The following is an 18,332-nucleotide window of genomic DNA, read 5'->3' on the forward strand; positions in this document are numbered from 1 at the left end:
AATCCCGTTTCTCCAAAGTCGCGGCCCGAACGGAGTCTCAAAACTTGAGTTCACCGCTTCAAAGTCTCGTCTTCCTCACGTTTCGGCCCTTAGAACACATTCACAGCTACTTTCTTCTCTGCTAAAGAAAAGGGCACTCTCCGGACCAAGGGCAGTGACAGCTCCACGTCTGCACAAGTCGGCGCCGCGGCGGCGGTGGCGGCGGGCGCCGGGGAGGGCGCCCGGCCCGGGACCACCACGCGGGGGGACAATGGAGGGAGGAGGGGAGTGGAGGAGACCAGAGGAGGCAGCCGCCGGGTTGGGCCCTCCTGGAGACCAAAGGCTCGGCAAAGTCCCGGGAGGGCCAGACCAGAGGCAGGTGGGCCTGGCCGCCGCCCCTCACAGGGCCACGTAGCCCGCGGCCGCCCGGCCCCGCGCGTAGGCCGGGCCTCGGGAGAGTGGCCCCCGGGAGCGGCGGAGGGGCGCGGGGATGGACCCTGCCCACGTCCGCCGCGGCCCATCCCGCTCACAACTTGAGAGCCCACGAGACGAGGGGGTCGGGGCAACTCGGCAGGCGCCGGCCCTGCGGTGTGTCTGGCCGATCCGAGCCCTCGCCCGGCCCCGGCCACTGGCCCGTGCTCCCCGCGCCCCCCACGAACACCGGCTAGGAGGGCAGGAGCAGCCGCAGCCGCTGGGGCGGTCCTGGCTCGGGCGCCGCACTCCTCGACCCCTCGTTCTCTCAGGTCATTCTCACCCAGGCTTCCCCCTCCTCCCAGAACCGCCCCCAGTCAGCCCGCGGGTGTTTACCGGGACTCGGGGCGGCGGCGACTCCTCAGTCCCTCGACTAAGATGGCAGCCGGTCCCGAGCCCCGACCACAGCGACTAAAGCGAGTTAGCGGCCAATGCGCAGGCGCCTCCACTCGGGAGCGGCCCGGACTACAAGGCCCAGCAGGCCTTGCGCGCCAGCCAGCTGCCGGGCCGGGAGAGCTGGGGGCTGGTGAGAGCTGCTGAAGTGGAGTTCTTCCCAGCCCAGGTGAGGACTCCAGCGGCTCCCAGCTCCGCTTTCTTTTTTCTTTTTTGCTCTTAGCACCCCGCCCACCAGAACCTCTGAAGACTGTAGCTGGAGTTGCCAAACTGCAGTGTGCATAGAATCGCCTGAGGGGCTTTTAAAACACTCTGCTGAGCTCCCGCCCCCAGAATTTCAGTAGATTTAGGACAGAGTCTGATCATTTGCATTTCTTTTTTTGTTTTTATTTGAAAGGCAGAGTGACAGCGAGAGGGAGAGACAGAGAGATTCCATCTGCTGGTTTACACCTAACTGGCCGGGCCGAAGCCAGCAGCCTGGAAATCCCTCTGTGTCTCCCACGTGGGTGGCAGAGACCCAAGCACCTGGGTCATCCTCCCCTGCCTCCCGGGATGCTTTGGCAGGAAGCTGGATTGGGAGCGAGCCGGAGGTGGGACTGGATCCCAGGCACTGTTATATGGCATGTCTGTGGGCATCCGAAGTAGGGACTTAACCCACTGCGCTGCAGAGGTGGCCCCCAGCTTAGTCCCTAAAAACAGACACTGAGTGGACTCAAATCCTCCTCCTCCAGCCTTTAACAGGGAGGCTTGGGGATGATAGGCGTGGTGAGGCGCACGCGTGGTTGGTGTTCTCTAGGAGTGAGCACCCAGCTCCCTTCCTGCTCACAACACATCAATGAGAGAAGGACCGTTGTCACCTGGCCTCACAGTCACATACCGGACAAGAACCTGGGCAGTCTGCCTTCCCATTCCTCCTCCCAAGTCCTGCACAGTTGTTTGTGGGAAGTAACAGGCCGTGCAAGTAGTGACTCAGGCACAAGGAAGCGCTCCGTAATTAGTGACCTTTGCTATTATTATTTAGCCTGTTTCCTCCTAATGAAAATACTGTTTTACCATCTGGAAAGTCACACTTTTCAAAGTACTTTCAAAACCACCGTGGTTCCACATTACCCCTTTGGACAGCTTGTTAAAAACAGATTCCAAGGACCTACCCCACTCAGATTCTCTAGAGCAGGGAGTCTTACAGTCAGGACTCAACCACCTGCAGGTGGTTCTGTGTTTAAACCACAGATCCCTGGGGGCCCTGTCTGCTTCTGATTCCATAGGTCTGCGGTAGGGCCTGAGAATTTGCATTTTTAATATAATTTTTGGCAGCTTTTTCTCATAACAAAGTTTTTGGAAAATCTTATTTTTTTTTTCTTTTTGAGAGGCAAAGAGAAAGATGTTCAATCTGCTGGTTCACTCCCCACATGGCTGCCATGGCTGGAGCTGGGCAGATCCAAAGCCAGGAGCCAGGAGCTTCTTCTGGCTCTCCCGCATGGGTGCAGGGGCCCAAGCACTTGGGCCATCTTCCACTGCTTCTGAGGCCATAGGAGAGAGCTGGACCAGAACTGGAGCAGCCAGGACTTGAACCAGTGCCCATATGGGATGCCAGCAACACAGATGAAGGCTTAAAATCTACTATGCCACTGCACCAGCCCCAAGAATTTGCATTTTTAACCAAGATCTCCACATTGGGAGAATCACTGCTCTAGGGCAGTGTTTACCAATATTTTTTTAAAAAGTTCTCTCTCTAAAGAGCATTTTTAGACATATTCCTCCAGTTATCCCATCCATGAAAGTTTTTTTTTTTTTTTTAAGATTTATTCATTTATTTGAAAGACAGAGTTACAGAGAGGCAGAGGAAGAAGTCTCCCATCTGCTGGTTCACTCCCCAAATGGCCGCAATGGCCAGAACTGGGCGGATCTGAAGCCAGGAGCCAGGAGCTTCTTTTGGGTCTCCCACGTGGGTGCAGGGGCCCAAGCACTTAGACCATCTTCTACTGCTTTCCCAGGCCATAGCAGAGAGCAGAATCCAAGGTGGAGCAACTGGGTCTTGAACTGGCGCCCTTATGGGATGCTGGCACTGCAGGCAGTGGCTTTACCCTCTATGCCACAGCGCCAGCCCCATCCATGAAAGTTTAATGGCACAATATAATATGTATCTGTTTATATACTGTGTGTTTATGCTTTGTACACACAAAAAAAGTAAAAGTATTTCTTCACAACACAACTATGTTTGTCCTATTAAGGGTTATGCTGTAGGGGAATCTGGGTTTTTTAACCAGAGCTCCAGGGCATTCTTGTCACTAGAAAAGTTTGGGAAATGTAACAACCCTTTAAGGTATGAAGTATTATCGCGACCATTATACAGAGAAGAAAATTGAGTCTGAAGGAAAGTAAATGACTGGTCAGGAGCACTCAGCCAGGAACCTAGCCAAATACTCTCTCTGGATGCAGATTTAGTCTTGATCTAGAATTTTTTGAAAAGATTTATTTATTTATTTATTTGAAAGTCAAGAGTTACAGAGAGAGAGAGAGGAGACAGACATAGAGAGATCATCCGTCCACTGATTCACTTCCCAAATGGCTGCAGTAGCCAGGGCTGGACCATTCTGAAGCCAAGAGCCAGGAGCTTCCTTAGGGTCTCCCACATGGGTGCAGGTGCCCAAGGACTAGGGCAATCTTCCATGCTTTCCCAGGCCATAAGTAGGGATCTGGATCGGAAGTGCAGCAGCCAGGACTTGAACCGGTGGCCATGAAGGATGCCTGTACTGCAGAGGGCAGCTTAACCCACTGTGCCATGGCACTGGCCCCCATCTATAACTTTAAAACTATATAATATTAGGCAAAACAAATCTATAACATTAGAAGTCAGAATAGTGGTTATCTTTTCAGGGGAGGTGTATCTGGAAAGAGGCACAAAGGTACTTCTCAGGGCAGTGATAATGATCTGTGCCTTGATCTAGGTGCTGGCACACAAGCCATTGTGTGAAAATTCATCCAGCTGTAACCCTAGGATCTGTGTATTTTTCTCTGTACTGTACACTGATAAAAGTTTAAGGGGCTGCTATTGTGGCATAGTGGGTAAAGCTGCTACCTACGATGCTGGCATCCCATATGGGTGCTGGTTCATGTCTCAACTGCTTCACTTCCAATCCAGCTCCCTGAAAATGGCCTGGGAAAAGCAGCAGAAGATGACCCAAGTGCTTGGGCTTCTGCTAACCAAGAGAGACCTGGATGGAGCTCCTGGCTCCTAGCTTCAGCCTGGCCCAGCTCTGGCCGTTGCAGCCATCTGGGGAATGAACCAGCGGATGAAAGACCTCTCTCTATAGATGGATGGATGGATGGATTGATGGATGGATGGATGGATGGATGGATGGAGAGAGAGAGAGAGATAGGGGCTGGCACTGTGGCTCATTCGGTTAATCCTCCGCCTGCGGTGCTGGTATCCCATATGGGTGCCAAGTCCTAGTCCCGGTTGCTCCTCTTCCAGTCCAGCTCTCTGCTGTGGCCCAGGAGGGCAGCAGAGGATGGCCCAAGTCCTTGGGTCCCTGCACATGTATGGGAGACCAGGAAGAGGCTTTGGATCAGCACAGCACCAGCTGTAGCAGCCATTTGGGGAGTGAACCAATGGAAGGAAGACCTTTCTCTAATAAATAAATAAACAAACAAACAAACAAAAAGATAGATAAACTAAGCCTTTAGAATAAATAAATCTTTTTTAAAAATTTATTTTAAAATGTTTGTTTTATGGCCGGCGCTGTGGCTCAATAGGCTAATCCTCTGCCTTGCGGTGCCGGCACACCAAGTTCTAGTCCCGGTCAGGGCGCCAGATTCTGTCCTGGTTGCCCCTCTTCCAGTCCAGCTCTCTGCTGTGGCCTGGGAGGGAAGTGGAGGTTGGCCCAAGTGCTTTGGCCCTACACCTGCATGGGAGACCAGGAGGAAGCACCTGGCTCCTGGCTTTGGATCAGTGCAGTGTGCCGGCCGCAGCGGCCATTGCGGGGTGAACCAACGGCAAAGGAAGACCTTTCTGTCTCTCTCTCTCTCACTGTCCACTCTGCCTGTCAAAAAAAAAAAAAGGTTGTTTTAAATAAAAGATTTATTTCTTTAAAAGGCAGAGTATCAGAGAGAGAGAGAGAGAGAGAGAGAGAGAGAGAGCGCCATGATCCATCTGCTGGTTCAGTCCCTAGATGGCTGCAATGGCCAAGGGATGGGTCAGGCCAAAGCCAAGAACCAGGAACTCCATCCAGGTCTTTCACACAGGTGCAGGAGCCCAAGCACTTAGGCCATCTTCCACTGCTTTCCCAGGTGCATTAACAGGGAGCTAGACCAGAGGCAGAGTAGCAAGAATATCAGAATGTCACTCTGATATTAGGATATTGGCATTGCAAATGGCAGCTTAACCCTTACCACAACACTGTGCTGTAAATATATACTCATTTTGTTGTAAAAATGCATCTCTTTCTATTACAAATCAAAAATTCTCAAATTTAAGGGTACATAAGAATTGCCTGGAGGGATTCTTCCTTTTCAGAAACTGGTGTTTGTTTGCCATCAACGTCGTTTCTGCTTTGCTTTGGAGACTATGAAGAGCAGCTTGAGACCCCTCAGTGGTTGCTCCTACCTATTCGGTATCACGGACAGTGGGGCTGCAGCCCAGTCTTCAGCAGCCGCCTGAGCACTCTGGTCTTCACAGGGAACCGCTGCATAGGCACAGAGGGCGCCTGGAATCCCTCCGACCAGTCCGCAACCTCAGACAGCAGTAGCCGTGGCGGTAAGTGCAGGAGCGGGCCAGCCATCCGCCCTGCTGTCCCTCCTTGGTCACAGTCCTCTCAGCAGTGGTCTGCTCTTCCTCGCGAGTCTCTTCAGGATCTCTGAAGAAGCAGCGATCAGGCATGACCGCCATCAGTGGTCACAGGTGATACCAGGGGGCTTCCTGCTGCAAGGAACTTGGTGAACTCCTCCTCCTCCTTCATGTGTGGGACATCGAGGGCTAAGACACTGTGACAGCTTCCCTTTAAGTTAGTTACGCTGGGAATCCAGAACACCACCTGGATCCCTCACTGGGTAGCAAGGAAAGGCATGGAGGGTTGTCAAAACCTCAGATCATTAGGTGTCATACCCAGAATTTTAAGCAGTTTTTGATTTATTTGATTTTTTCACATTTTATTTGATAGGTAGAGAGACAGAGATCTTCCATTCCACTCCCAAGCCAGCAACAGCTGCAGCTGGGCCAGGCCAAAGCCAAGAGCCAGGAATTCCATCCAGGTCTCCCACGTAGGTGGCAGGGGCCCAAGTACTTGCACCAACACCTGCTGCCTCCCAAGGTGTGCATTAGCAGGAAGCTGGACTCTGAAGCAGACCCAGAACCCAAACCCATGCACTCTGGTATGGGACGTGAGCATCCCAAGTAGTGTCTTCACTGCTTCACCAAACAGTGAAACAGTCTGCCAAGACCCTCAGAATTTCTGAGCCAGGAAGTTCTGGGAGCAGGCCCAAGAATTAACATTTCTAAGTTCTTAGATGCTGCTCATGACCAGGGTCCCTGCTTTGAAAACCACTGGACTACACTATGCTGCCCTTCTTGCTAATGCCAAAAGAGTAAATGGCTCTAATCTGGGAGGCAGGATAGCAGGAATTAATAATGTAGGCTTCAGAGGCATACCAATGAAAGATCAAGTCCTTATTTTGTCAATAACTTGCTTTGAGGGTCTTAGGCACAGTCATATGAACCTCAAAATCCAAATCTCTAAATGGGAATAACAGATCCTACCTTCTTGGTTTATGTGAAGAGTCCAGGCGGTCCAGGGTAAGTAGGTGGTTCTCCAAGGAGAAGCTGAGTGGGTAGAGCCGGGAATACCGGCCCGGCCATTTCCTCTTTCTCTCATGCTGTGTAGCTCTACTCCCAGGTTCCCGGAGCCAGAACAGCCCAGTCGTGGCTTGGTCAGAGTGCGGAAACAGTGCCTGAAAATGCCTCCCGCCACCTTCACCCTCCTGGACTAGGACATCCAGGTTAGTGCTGGGCAAGACCCTGTGCTGCGAGAGCAGGGGTGTGTGTGTGTGTGTGTGTGTGTGTGTGTGTGTGTGCAAGGCTGGAGCAGTCTGCCACCAGCACGGGAAGGAGGTTCCTAGGCCTCTCAGAGGGGGAAGGGAAGGCAGCAGGGGCGGAGCTAGGAGGAGGTGGGGGAGAAACCTGAGCAGCCCACAGACCACCTGTCACCTGTTTTATCCTCCTTTTCCCTGGAACTCCTCTGCTTTCAACTGCTCAAGGCAGAAGAAGTCCTGAGAAGCTGTGTGTAAAGGAGAGAAGATACTGGACCTGGCTTTGGAGAGCCTGAGATCTGAATCCAAAGAGATCACTTAGGACCTGAGGCTGGGGCTCCATTATTTGCCCTCTTTGAAACTATTTCCTCATCTGCAATTTGGGGTACAAATTGGGAGGATTGTCAGAGTTAGAAATAAAAATGTAAGAGGCCCAGTTAGATTTGAATTTCATATACACAATGGATATTTTTTTTAGTATAAACACAGCCAAATATCGTATGTAACATACTAATGCTAAAACTTTCATTATCTAAAATTCAAATTTAATTGGGCAGCCTGTATTTTATTTGGCAACCCTACTTCCAATTAGTAGTGAGAAGAGTAAACTTAAACGTCTCCAAGATCCAGCTAGTTTATTACAAATAACAGCTAACCTTTACCACACCCACTATCTCACTGAACACTCACAAGGTGGGGTACCCAGTTTTCTCATCTGTGAAGTGGCACTAGTAATATACCCAACCTCATGGGTTGTTGCAAGGGTTAAATGAACTAATGCAAGTAAAACAGCTGGAAAACTGCCAGGCAAACACTCAGTAAGCAATGGCTATAACTTGCCCTATTAGGTAGATGAGTAAACTGAGTATCCTAGAAGCAAAGTAACTAGTCCATAGGCAGCCTTGTGGCAGAAGCTGGATTTGAACTCTGGTCTAAAATGTTGGCAAGGGGTCAGTGCAGGTTAACACCCTGGCCTGAAGTGCCGGCATCCCATATGGGCGCTGGTTCGAGTCCCAGCTGCTCCTCTTCTGATCCAGCTCTCTGCTATGGCCTAGAAAAGCAGTAGAAGATGGCCCAGGTCCTTGGGCCCCTGCACCTGCATGGGAGACCTGGAGGAAGCTTCTGGCTCCTGGCTTCTGATTGGCACAGCTCTGGCCATTGTGGTCAATTGGGAAGTGAACCATCGGATGGAAGATATCTCTCTCTGTATCTCTCTCTCTCTGCCTCTCCTCTCTCTGTGTAACTCCGACTTTCAAATAAATGAATCTAAAAAAAAAAAAAAAAAAAAAAGGGGGGCCGGCGCCATGGCTCACTTGGCTAATCCTCCGCCTTCGGCACCGGCATCCCATATGGGCACTGGTTCTAGTCCCAGCTGCTCCTCTTTCAGGCCAGCTCTCTGCTGTGGCCTGGGAAGGCAGTGGAGGATGTCCCAAGTGCTTGGGCCCTGCACCCACATGGGAGACTAGGAGGAAGCACCTGGCTCCTGGCTTCGGATCTCCAAATGGCTTCTGTAGCCGCCATTTGGGGGGTGAACCAACGGAAGGAAGACCTTTCTCTCTGTCTCTCTCTCTCTCTCACTGTCTATAACTCTACCTATCAAATAAAAAAATTATAAAAAAAAAAAGTTGGCAACCCAGTGAAAGTACTGTATTTCATCAGCAGGAGAATAGATGAAATGTAGCTCAGTCATTCACACAATGGAAAACTCCCAAGCAGTAAGAAGAAAAAATTGCTAATACATAAAAAAGTGATACTGTAAAATATGCATTTGGTCTTTGTCCAAGTTTCAGGCATAAAACTCCTAAAATCTTTGGAATTTCCAAAGTACTAAGGGTCATTTTTGTGTGCTAATGAGTTGGCTGTTGGCTGGCAGCCCCTAGGTAGTTTCAGGACAAAGTGGGTGGGGCAGTGCTGTGGGCTGATCATCTGAAGAACCAGGACAGGGCTACAGAGTTGAGATTAGTTCCACTCCCCAACCTCCAGGGAGGAGAGAGGAATGAAGGTTAAGTTGATCACCAGTGGGCAACGATATAATCGATTGTGCCCACATACTGATGCCTCCATAACAACCCCCGAAGGCTGAGTTTGGAAAGCTTCCAGAAAGCTGAACACATGGAGGTGTAGTGGGGGAGGAGGGGTTGATTTTTATTCCAGGCTCTTCTCATGCACAAAGTGAGGCATTCTTGGTACTAACATATATAAGGTAAATTTTTATTTAAAAGGTGAGAAAACACACACACACACACACACACACACACATACACATACATGTGAGCATGCGTTGCTCCGCACACAGAAATACCCATCGTGAGTGGGCAGAGAGCCCAAAAGTAGAAAGTGGTGAGGGAGGGGAAGCGGAAAGAGCCCCCCAGCACCTCCTCCAGGTCATGGTCTCCAGTGGAAGGGGGTCACCTCCAGTGTTGGTCTCTTTTATGAGGTAAGGGTTGGTGCCTCCACAAGCATGAAGTCACCTGGAAGTTTTATGGTACCTCCATAAATCCCACATGCAGGTTAATATCCATATTTCCATGGTGTCTTCCCCCAGATTCTGCATGAAGCAGTGCATCCCAGAAAAAGGGGGCATTTTGATTGACAGAACAGAATTGCACATGTGGCTGGGGGAGCAGGGTTGTTGCTTGCAGATCCCTCCAGCTCAGCAGATCCTAAACTAGCTGCCTGCCTAGCCCATACAGAGGTTGCTAGAAGGGACAGCACCTGGAGAGAGCATGCAAGCCCCTCTTCCCATCCCCATCCTTTGCTTCTCCTCATCGTAATAAACCAGGAAACCAAAGTGCTTCCCTGAGTTATGTGAGTCACTCTAGCAAATTAATCCACCCCAAGGAGAGGGTCATGGGAACCCCTATTATACCCAGATGGTCTGAAATCTCAGCGGCCTGGACTTGGGAATGGCTCTGAAGAGGGGGTAGTGTCTTAGGACGGGGCCCTGCCACAACCAGGGAAATCTGACCCGCCTCCTGGTAGAGATAGCACCAGCGTTGAACTGAAGGTCACCCAGCTGGTGACTGCTGCTGCTGCTGCTGGCTTCCTGGCTTCCTGGTGGTAAGGGCAGGGCGGGAGGAGCCCCACGCATCTGAAATCACAGAAGTATTTTCTGTTGTGAGACCAGAGGAGAGACTGTGTGTGTCATCTCCTATATTCTCAGATAAAATGGAATAGCTGAGTCTTACATGTCATGCTGGAAAAAAAAAAAAAAAAACAAAAAAAAAAAAAAACAAAAAAAAAAACAAGAGTTCACATCACAGCATTTTATTTGTATGATATGCTAGAACAGGAAATATTTAACTAATGGTAAAAATCGTAATAGTGATTGCTTCAGGAGGGAAGGGATTGATTGGAAAGGAGCACAAGGAATTTTCTGGAGCATTAAAATTGTTCCTTCAATGTCTTACTTGGATTACACGGCTGTGTGCATTTGGCAAAACTCAGCAAGTAGTAAGAGATCCATGCACATCACTATATGTAAATTTAACTTCAAAAAATAAGGAAAAACAACTGCCAAAAGACAAAATTACAACAAATTTAGTTCAAAGATCTTAATTGCCTTTTATTTGCAATTCTAGAATCAGGCAATACATAACAGAATCAGTGCTCTGATGAGCTGAGCAGAGGAGTTTGACGACGTAGAGGGACTGAAAAGGCAGATTGGTTGTTTCAGTTACTTTGCTCCTAAGGATGAAAGCAGAGTGAGCTTTCTTATCATGTCAGCTAAAACTGACTTCTTTGAGGTTTAGCTATTATCTCAATCTCCTGATTTCTCCCAAGGTCAGATAAAGAACTGGGTTCAGGCTTGGTGATGTGGAACTTGAACATGATCAACTCCATTTTGGTTGGGTCGGGACCTAGTGTAGAAGCTCTGTCCAAACCAATGGCCTCCTCTACATTTTATTTAACACCAAAAACGAAAGTTGAGCCCTAGTTAATGATGGGTATCCTGAAATGTGTAGAAGTAGCGACCTACAAAAAAGACGAGTGGCAGATGAATCAGAAAATATGGGGCAAAGCAACAGCCAACAACTGTAGAATCCAGGCAGATGGGTGTGCACTGTGTGGTTCTTGCAACCATTTGATATGCTCGAAATTATCATATGCAGGCAAAATGCAGTCTGTCTTCTGGGCTCAGTTTGCAATGACCTGTTGTAGACAGCTCCATCTCTGACCTGTTCTTGTGAGCCACAAACTGGCATGATTTTTACTTCTAAGAATCCCTTTGGCGATGCCCTTGTCCCACCGTTTCTCCTAATTTGGTTCCTCCTTGCCCTTTACATGCTGTGTGATTGCATCTCTGGGCCTCTTTGGACATCTGGAAATTGAGGTCAAATGTCTTTTATTGTCCAGCTCACGGCAGGGAACTGTAAGATAGCCCCCCTCCCCAAACTTCAATCCCCTCCCGCCCAGGGAAGAGGCTGTCTCTCCCAGTCCTGGATGTCCTCTGTAGTGACATTCCAAGGGCCCTCTGTAAACTGTGAAGGGAAGAGCCAAGGACACACATACTGAGCGCTTGCTGTATGCTCTGAACTACATGTGCTCTTATTTGTCCCCACGACTACCCAGGGACGTCATAGACAGTGCAGTCCATGTTCGGAGAGGAAGAGAGTTCAGAGGAGTTGGGTGCCAAAACTCACAGACGATGCCAGAAACAGCCCCGAGATTTGAACCCAGATCTGTTTCTCTCAGCTGCTTTGCAATGCCTCTTCTGGAATCAACGTAAGGAACAGACCTGGTGCTTCCCTGCGTCCTTCATGTTTCCCGTACTGAATGTAGAAATTAAAAAAAAAAAAAAAAGTATAAAAATCAGTAGCCAGGGCAGGTATTCGGCCTAACAGTTAAAATGCCACTTGGGATGCCCACATCCCATCCTGGAGTGCTTGGGTCTGAGAACCAACTCCACTCTACCTTTCTGCTAATATGCACCTGAGGAGGTTGTGGGAGATGGTTCAAGTACTTAGGTTCCTGCCACTCACAGAAGAGATCTGATTGAGGGCTGAGCTCCTGGCCTGTCCCAGCCTTGGCTGTTGAGAGTGTTTGGGGAGTGAACCAGTGGATGAAATTCTATCTCTTTTCTCTCTTTGTTTCTCTGCCTTTCAAATAACTAAATAAGTAAAATTATTTTTAAGTGTAGACATAAGCAGCTCTCGGCACTCAGAGGGGCAATGGTGGGACTCAGGGACTCCTCAGACAGAGCTGCTTCTAACCCTGCTAATTGTGTTCATCTCCTTCTGCTCTCACCCCGCTCCCGCTTTTACTTGGAGGGCAAAGGCAGATAGAGACACAGACACAGACACAGACACAGACAGATCTTCTATTCACTGGTTCACTGCCCACAGCAGCTGAGCCTAGACTAGGCTGAAGCCAGGAGCCCAGAACTCAATCCACATATGTGGCAGGGACCCAAGTACTTGAGGTCCCAAGTACCTGCTGCCTCCTAGTGTATGCATTAGTGGGATCAAAAGCAGAGCTAGTGGGCCGATGCTGTGCTGTAGCAAGTAGAGTTGCTGCCTGTGGTGCTGGCATCCCATGTGGGCACCAGTTTGACACCCACATGGGTACAGGGGCCCAAGGACTTGGGCCACCTTCTACTGCTATCCCAGGCCATAGCAGAGAGCTGGTTTGGAAGAGGAACAGCTGGGACTCGAACTGGCGCTAATATGAGATGCCAGCACTGCAGGCAGCAGCTTTATCAACTACGTCACAGCGCTGGCCCCTAAAATAAATCTCAAAAAAAATTTCATATTGGGCCGGCGCCACAGCTCACTAGGCTAATCCTCCACCTAGCAGAGCCGGCACCCGGGTTCTAGTCCCAGTCGGGGCGCCCAGTTCTGTCCTGGTTGTTCCTCTTCCAGTTCAGCTCTCTGCTGTGGCCCGGGAAGGCAGTGGAGGATGGCCCAGGTCCTTGGGCCCAACACCCACATGGGAGACCAGGAGGAAGCACCTGGCTCCTGGCTTCGGATCGGCGCATTGCGCTGGCCATAGCGGCCATTTGGGGGGTGAACCAACGGAAGGAAGACCTTTCTCTCTGTCTCTCTCTCTCTCTCACTGTCTAACTCTGCCTGTCAAAAAAAAATTCATATCATTGTTGCAGGAATTAAATGCAATAAAGATATATTTCAAAGAACTTAGAAAGATGCTTACTTAGCACATTAACAAAAAACTAAGTAAAATAAAAAAAAAATGAAAATGAGACAAGCCACAAACTGGGAGAAAATACATGCAAAATATATGATAAGGGACTTGTATCCACAATATGCAAAGAATTCTTTTTTTTTTTTTTTTTTTTTTTTTGACAGGCAGAGTGGACAGTGAGAGAGAGAGACAGAGAGAAAGGTCTTCCTTTGCCGTTGGTTCACCCTCCAATGGCCGCCGCTGCAGCCGGCGCACTGCGCTGATCCGAAGCCAGGAGCCAGGTGCTTCTCCTGGTCTCCCATGTGGGTGCAGGGCCCAAGGACTTGGGCCATCCTCCACTGTACTCCCAGGCCATAGCAGAGAGCTGGCCTGGAAGAGGGGCAACTGGGACAGAATCCGGTGCCCCAACCGGGACTAGAACCCGGTGTGCCGGCGCCGCAAGGCAGAGGATTAGCCTATTGAGCCACGGTGCCGCCCGCAAAGAATTCTTAAAACTCCATAAGAAGACAAACAGCCCAGTTAAAAAAATCAGCAAAAATTTGAAAAGACAATTCACCAAAGATATGGGAACAGCTAACAAGCACATGAAAAGCTGCCCAACATCATTAGTCTTTAGTGAATGCAAATTAAAACCACAATGGGATGTCATTTTTCAGTCAAGAAAATGGTTAATAAAAACAAACAAACAAAAAACCTGGCAGGCATTTAGCCTAGCAATTAAGACACCAGTGAGGATATGTGTCCCACAGTGAAGTGCCTAGGTTTGATGTCTGGCTCCAGTTCCTGATTCCAGCTTCTGCTAATGTAGATCCTGGGAAACAACAGGGATGGCTCAGATAATTAAATAATTATTTAATAAAATAATTTAAATTTAATAAAAATAATTCCAGCCATTCATGTGGGAGATATAGATTGAGTTTCCAGATCCCTGCTTTGATTTGGCCCAGACCAAGCCCTTGCAGGCATTTGGGAAGTGAGCCAGTAGACAGGCGCTCTCTGTCTTTACCTCTCTGCCTCTCAAATTTTTAAAAAATATGCATTTATGTATTTTGAAAGTCTGTGAGAAGGAGAGAGAGAGAGAGATCTTCCATCTGTTGGTTCACAGTAATGGCAGTGCTGGGCCAGGTCAAAGCCAGGAGCCAGGAACTCCTTCTGGATCTCCCACATGAGTGGCAGGAGCCCAAGCACTTGGGCCATCTTCCCCTGCTTTTCGCAGGCCATTAGCAGGGAATTGGATTGGAAGTGGAGCAGCTGGGACAAGAACTGGTGTCCACATGGGATGCCAGTGTCACAGGCAGTACAGCAACCAAACCCACTATTCCACATCACTGGCCCCTCAAATAAATTATTTTTAAAGCTTTATTTCTTTATTTGAAAGTCAAAGTTACAGAGAGAGAAAAGAAGAAATAGAGAGAGGTCTTCTGTTCTTCTTCCCAAATGGCTGCAACAGCCAGAGCTGGGCCAGGCCGAAGCCAGGAGCCAGGAGCTTCCTCTAGGTCTCCCGTGTGGGTGCAGGGGCCCGGACATTTGGGCCGTTTTTGGCTGCCTTCCCAGGCAGAGCTGAATCACCACCGGGACTCAAACTTGCACCCACATGGGATGCTAGTGTTGCAGGGGGAGGCTTAATCTGCTATGCCACAACATCAGCCCCCAAATAAAATTTTTTAAAGATGAATTAATTTATTTGAAAGTCAGAATTACACAAAGAGAGAAGGAGAGGCAGAAAGAGAGAGGTCTTCCATCCGTTGGTTCACTCTCTGTTATGAAAAAAGGCACAGAATAGAGAGGAGGCAGTGTATGAATTTATTCAGCGATACCGAATTAATTCAGAGAAAATAAATTTGTAGAGGTGGCTGACCAACTGTCCATGTGCACATTGATGGAACACATGGCAAAAGGCCCCAACCCCCAGGGGTTGAGCCTTTTTATATTTTAGGAGGGCTAGGGATGGGGGTAGGGGTAGGGGGCAGCAGGCAGAGGGGAATTCCTGGATCTGGTCTTTTTTTTTTTTTTTTTTTTTTTTTTGACAGGCAGGCAGGGTTAGACAGTGTGAGAGAGAGAGACAGAGAGAAAGGTCTTCCTTTTCCATTGGTTCACCCCCCAATGGCCTCTATGGCCAGTGTGCTGTGGCCAGTGCGCTGAGCCAATCCGAAGCCAGGAGCCAGGTGCTTCCTCCTGGTCTCCCATGTGGGTACAGAGCCCAAGCACTTGGGCCATCCTCCACTGCACTCCCAGGCCAGAGCAGAGAGCTGGCCTGGAAGAGGGGCAACCGGGACAGAATCCGGCACCCCGACCGGGACTAGAACCCGGGGTGCCGGCACCACAGGCGGAGGATTAGCCAATTGAGCTGCAGCACCAGCCCAGTCTTTTTTTTTTTTTTTTTTAAGATTTATTTATTTACTTGAAAGTCAGAGTTACACAGCAAGAAAAGGAGAGACAAAGAAAGAGACAGACAGAGAGAGAGAGTGGTCACCCACCAGCTGGTTTACTCCCCAGATGGCCGCCATGGCCAGAGCTGTGATGATACGAAGCCAGGAGCCAGGAGCTTCTTCCAGGTCTCCCACACAGGTGCAGGGGCCCAAGGACCTGGGCCATCTTCTACTGCTTTCCCAGGCCATAGCAGAGAGCTGGTTTGAAGCAGAGAAGCCAGGATACAAACCGGTGCCCATATGGGATGCCAGCACTGCAGGCGGCAGCTTTTACCCGTTATGCCACAGTGCTGGCCCTGGAACTGGTCTTTCAAGTGTTCTAGCAACTAGTCTTTCAGGTGGCTGTGGGGGATGGAATATGAAGGCAATAGAGTGTGAGACCCAATTGAGATTCAAGGGCAAGGAATAAATTCCATTGCTTATCTCTCTTTTGAGCAATAAGCAAGAATGGCTGAGGCTATGTCTTTGTTCCATCACTCCCCAATTGGCTGCAATGGCCAGAGCTGTACCAATCCGGGTGCAGGGGCCCAAAAACTTGGGCCGTCTTATACTGCTTTCCCGGGCCAGAGCAGTAGAGCTAGATTAGAACTGGAGGAGCCAGGACTCGAACCAGAGCCCACATAGAATGCCGGCACTGCAGGAGGCAGTTTTATCTGCTATGCCACAGCACTGGCCCCCCCCCAAATAAATTTAAAAAATCTTTTTTCTTGTCTCTGTCACTCTACCTTTCTAACTAAAACAAACAAAAAACCCAAACTACTCAAAACCGTAAAAGCACTGATAAAAGAAATTGAAGAAGACACAAATTAATGGAAAGTCATCCTCTGTTCACAGATTAGAAAACTAAATATTGCTAAAATGGCCATATTAGCAAAGTGATCTACAAGTTCAATGATCTACAATTCCCAATGACATGCTTCACAGAGATAAAAAGAAAAATTCTAAAATTGTTAGGTAGAAGATAGGCATTAGCCTAGATGTGAGAGAGAGGCCTGAGAACAAGGGAATTTTGTGCAGTTGAATGAGGGAAGAAAGCATGTCTTGGAAGCTGACCAGCATGTGCACAACCTAAGTCTTGCCCGCCTAATAACCGGTTAGGTGAGTCCAGGCGCTCCCTGGGGCATCTTAGGGGAATCTTCCCAGCTCCAACCTGGGGGCTATAGGGTCCAGTAACACTGCTGATAAAGCCCCGGGAGGATTTTAAGAATTCCAAGAGCAGCAACAACCCAGAAGAGGGAGTAGGTAGGAGACACAGGGGACCCATACCCACAAAAACTCAGTGTGCATGCAGATGGGGCTGTCTGTTCTTTGCTGAGAAGACCGCCTGGCCTTTGCATTAGGCTTTGCCAGCATGCTTGCTGCTGATCTCTGTCTCACATCTGAAGTTCTTTCCTTAAGGGAAAACAAGCATTTTTGTTCCAGCCCTCTGGATGGAATCACAAGCAAACCCACATGGCCAAACCAATCTTGAGCAAAAAGAACAAAGCCAGAGGTTTCACACTTCCTGGTTTCAAAATATACTACAAAACTGCAATAATTAAAATACCAAAGTATCAGCATTAAAAGATACATGAGGGCCGGCACTGTGATGGTTCAAGTCCCGGCAGCTCCACTTCCAATCCAGTTCCCTGCTAATGTACCTGGGAAAGCAGCAGAGGTCTGGGCCCCTGCTTTCATGTGGGAGACCTGGAAGAAGCTCCTGGCTTCAGATAGGCCCAGCTCAGGCCGTTGCAGATGGAAGAACTTTCTTTGTCTCACCCCTTTCTGTCTGTAACTCTGCCTTTCAAATAAATAATCTCAAAAAAAAAAAAAAAAAAAAAAAAAAGACACAAGGACCAATGCAACAAGATATAGAGCCCCGAAATATATCTATGCATTTTCAGCCAATTAACTTTTGAAAAAGGTGCCAAAAACACAGCAAGGGGAAAGAACAGTCTCTAATAAATGAAGTTGGGAAAACTGTATATCTGTGGTCAGAAGAATAAAATTAGATCTTTATCTCAGACCATATTAAAAAAATCAACTTAAAGTGGACTAACGACATAAATGTAATACTCAAAACTATACAAGTACTAGAAGCAAACAGAAAAATTTTTTGATATTGTCCTAGGAAATAATTTTTAAAAAATTTTTTTAAAGATTTATTTTTATTTTTTTTGAAAGGCAGAGTTACAAAGAAAGGTAGAGACAGAGAGAAAGAGGTCTTCTAACTGCTGGTTCACTCTCCATTTAAATGGCTACAACAACCAGGACTGGGCAAGGCTGAAGACAGGACGCAGGAGTTTCTTCCCGGTCTCCCACGTGGGTGCAGAGCACACAGTAAGGACCTGCTCAGTCAGGGTTAGCAATGACAAGGTCATGTGGCAGCTGACAGAGCTTGTTGTGGAATGTAGGTAAGACATTTCCAGAAATTCTGGGGAATTATTAGAGGAGACTTGACTAGGAATGTCAATTGCATTGACAAATTGGATTGAGGAACCACAGAATTGTTAATTTTTTTCAAAAAGATTTATTTATTTGAAAGGCAGAATCACAGAGAGGCAGAGGCAGAGAAAGAGAGAGAGGTCTTCTATCTACTGGTTCACTCCCCAAATGGCCGCTATGGCCGGTGCTGCGCCGATCCGAAGCCAGGAGCCAGGTGCTTCCTCCTGGTCTCCCACGTGGGTGCAGGGGCCCAAGGACTTGGGCCATCTTCCACTGTTTTCCAAGGCCATAGTAGAGAGCTGGATCGGAAGTGGAGCAGCCAGGACTTGAACAGGCAGCATCCATATTGGATGCCAGCGCTGCAGGAGGCGGCTTTACCTGCTAGGCCACGGCACTGGCCCCAACTGTTAATTATTTTAATCAGAATATGTTATGCTGGCACAAATGCTTTAAAGTCTATCCTCTTACTTA

The 18,332-nt window shown here is 48.7% G+C and overlaps 1 protein-coding gene and 2 long non-coding RNA genes across 6 annotated transcripts in view; 1 reads left to right on the forward strand and 2 right to left on the reverse strand.

Moving 5' to 3' along the window:
• The window catches only part of ITCH (itchy E3 ubiquitin protein ligase), a 125,853-nt gene extending 124,929 nt beyond the window's left edge, over positions 1–924 (reverse strand). For all 3 annotated transcript variants that reach the window (XM_051846160.3, XM_008256089.5, XM_089308097.1), the window contains exon 1: positions 787–924. The gene's annotated coding sequence lies outside the window, so the exon portion shown is untranslated. The remainder of the gene's footprint in view (positions 1–786) is intronic.
• Positions 870–8,134, forward strand: LOC127491126 (uncharacterized). Of its 2 annotated transcripts, none has more exons than XR_016216612.1 (4): positions 870–1,012; positions 5,360–5,599; positions 6,735–6,837; positions 7,096–8,134. It is a non-coding gene; the product is annotated as an uncharacterized LOC127491126 (long non-coding RNA). The 2 variants fall into 2 exon arrangements; XR_016216611.1 differs by having other exon boundaries at positions 881–1,012; positions 5,522–5,599; positions 7,096–7,229.
• Positions 8,135–10,406: 2,272 nt separating this feature from the next.
• The window catches only part of LOC103348190 (uncharacterized), a 55,334-nt gene continuing 47,408 nt past the window's right edge, over positions 10,407–18,332 (reverse strand). Inside the window, exon 2 of the long non-coding RNA XR_016216616.1 lies at positions 10,407–11,639. This is a non-coding gene — a long non-coding RNA (uncharacterized LOC103348190). The remainder of the gene's footprint in view (positions 11,640–18,332) is intronic.

This window comes from Oryctolagus cuniculus, chromosome 11, assembly GCF_051225735.1.
Source record: "Oryctolagus cuniculus isolate XC-2025 breed Fujian yellow rabbit chromosome 11, ASM5122573v1, whole genome shotgun sequence".
In the NCBI taxonomy this organism is placed as follows: domain Eukaryota; kingdom Metazoa; phylum Chordata; class Mammalia; order Lagomorpha; family Leporidae; genus Oryctolagus; species Oryctolagus cuniculus.